A 2,840-nucleotide genomic window follows, 5' to 3' on the forward strand; every position below is an offset into this window, starting at 1 on the left:
ATGCATTCAACACCACTGTTATACAAATGTGGCATAATCTAGTTAAATACGACAGTTACTAATAATAACTGCAACATAGCTTTAATACCAGCCAGTTATGTCACCCTCTCCTAGCACACTCTATAATCCTGGATGAGGGCATCAGGCTGAGGGTTGAACACCTTGGAGAGTTTGACTATCAATATTATTGAACAAAACCATATCCAATCTTTAAGTCTCCACATTGTTTTTTTTTTGCCTTATACTCTCTTCGTGTGGAAATGTTCCATTGGTATAGATTTATCTTTACAAAATACTAAGACATAAAAATTATAGAACAAATGACTTACTGTAGTAGTTTCAAGTATAGATATAGATGAAGTTGCTAGACATTGCACATTAACTATTAAATACCATCTTCAAAATCAAATCAAATAACGTAATTGACATTCTATAAATCTTTATTGCACTAGATATTGAAAGTGCAAAACTTAAATTTATGTGGATTCTCTTGGATCGGATTGATGTATGGTACTCCCTTCGTAAAGAAATATAAGAGCGTTTAGATCACTATCATATATTTCTTTATAGAGGGAGTAATAGTTATCTAATGATAAGAGGAAGAGGAATAGAAATGTTTTCTAAATTTAGGTACTGTTTCCATATTTTGCGCCCCCGCGCGCCCACACACACAAGAGAGATTTATATAACATATGTGTTGAGTATAATGTTTATTAGGAAAGACGAGATAGACTAGGATTTGTTCTGACTTGTCTTGTACTCCAAGTAGATCATTGTACTCCTATATATATGCCCACGAGGCTCAAGCAATACAACAACTATTCCACCAAATCCCTCTCTCCTTTCTAACATGGTATCTATCGCAAGTCGATCCTAAACCCTAGCCGCCGCCGCTTCCGCACCTACGCGCCGCCCCCGGGACGATCGGCCTCCATGACCGCCGCCGGGGGCCGCGCGGCCCGTACCTAGGGTTCGTCCGCCGGCCGTGTTGGCCGGCTGCCCTAGAGAGTCTTTTTTCCCGATCCTTTGATCCGGATTTTCTCTCTCTCGCCAGTCGCTTTGATCGGCGTCTACTTTTTGGTTTTCCGGTCTATGTGATCCGGTTTGCGTCGCCCACCGCCGCCGTCGACCCCGAGCGCCTCTACTCCGACCCCGCCACGACCCGCCGGCCTCTCCTCCAACCCGGTGGCCACGCACGCCGAGGCGGCCCGTCAGGGCCAGCCGTCGTCCGTGCGTCGGTTCGCCCTCGCCCTGCGTCGGCCGTCACCGCCCTGCTCCGACCGGGACTCCTGCAACACCCCGATCCGACGGCCTCGCACCATGCGGCGGCCAATCATAGCCGCCCTGCCGCCCGCCGCCGCCGGCTTCATCTCGGACTCCGCCGCCACCACGCCTCCATCGAGCGACGTCCCCGACCTCGCGCGCGATCGGCTTGATCACCCGCTCGCCGCCACGATCCGCCTCATCTACGCCGCGCGACCGACCTGGCCCGTCGGTTACGCGCGCCTCCGCAGGTCCCGTGAAGATCGTCCCCGAGTTCAGTGCGCCTCTCCACCGACTGAGCATCGGGCTGCCGCTGCGCCGCCCCGTCGGGCCGCAGCGCCGCCGCCCCGTGGTTATTCTCCCGGCTGCACCGACCCGCGTCACCGCTGCGTCGCCCCTTCGGGCCGTAGTGCCGCGGCCCGCGGTCCCCCGGCGTCCGCTCTAGGCCGTCCCGTGGCTGCATCGACCCTCGCGTCGCCGCTGCGTCGCCCCGTCGGGCCGTAGCGAGCGTGGCACGCGGTCCACGCCGCCGTCCCGAGGCCGTCCCCGCGGTTGCACCGACTCGCAAATCGCCGTTGTGTCGCCCCTTCGGGCCGCAGTGTCGCAGTCCGCGGTCCCCGCCACCGCCCCGAGTTCTTCCCGCCGTCGCCCCGACCCGCCTACCGCTGCTGCGTCGCCCCTTCGGGCCGTAGCGCCGCGGCCCGCGGTCCACTCCGCCGTCACCACGCGTCGACCTCCAGTGGTATGCGCCGCGCCGTCTCCCTTGGCGCGGGAACGCCACCGTCCGCGCCGGTCTTCGTCACGCTGTCAGGGTTCTTCGCCTACTTCGAGCATCGCCGCCGCACTCATAACCTAGCCGCCGCCGCCGCTCTTCTTCGACCGCCGCCGCTGCTACTCCCGTAGCCGCCGCCGTCCGTCCGTCCACCCCGTTCGTCTTCATCCAGCACCAGCCCGTCGCCAGCGTCACCGTCATCTACCCCGATCGCTTCATCTACTCCGACAACCGCGTGCGACATTGGCCCCGCGCTGATTGGCGCCGCAACCGTCGTCGAGTCCTTCTCTGCTGGCCTCTCTGACTTCTTCGACATGGCGTACAACTTGTGCAGGTCCCAGTCTACGCATGCCCGGTGCTGGCAACACCGCCGCGTGCCTTCGTCCACGACGTGTCCCCGGGCCTGGCAAGCCTGGCGCGACGCTTCGTCAACTTCGTCTTCGTCCGGCTACGCATGCCCGGTGCTGGCAACACCGATGCGTGCCTTCGTCCACGATGTGTCCCCGGGCTTGGCAAAGCCGCATCGACGCGTCGTCAACAACATCTTCTTCCCGGCGCACCACTACTTCGACACCACTGCGCCCATGACTAACTCGGCGCCACCTTGCGCCTGCGGCTCCACGGCGACTTCCTCGACATCGGCTACCCCGACTCGACATCGACCACGGCATTCTTCACACGGCTACCTCGACCACGGCTCCACCACCCACGCTCTCGGCTACCTCGACAAACGGCACAAAGGGCTATCGCCTTGCTTGAGCAACCTCGTCGGTTGCCACTCCAGCCACGACTCCGCGATGCGTCG

The sequence above is a fragment of the Triticum dicoccoides genome, chromosome 6B (assembly GCF_002162155.2).
Source record: "Triticum dicoccoides isolate Atlit2015 ecotype Zavitan chromosome 6B, WEW_v2.0, whole genome shotgun sequence".
Lineage (NCBI taxonomy): Eukaryota > Viridiplantae > Streptophyta > Magnoliopsida > Poales > Poaceae > Triticum > Triticum dicoccoides.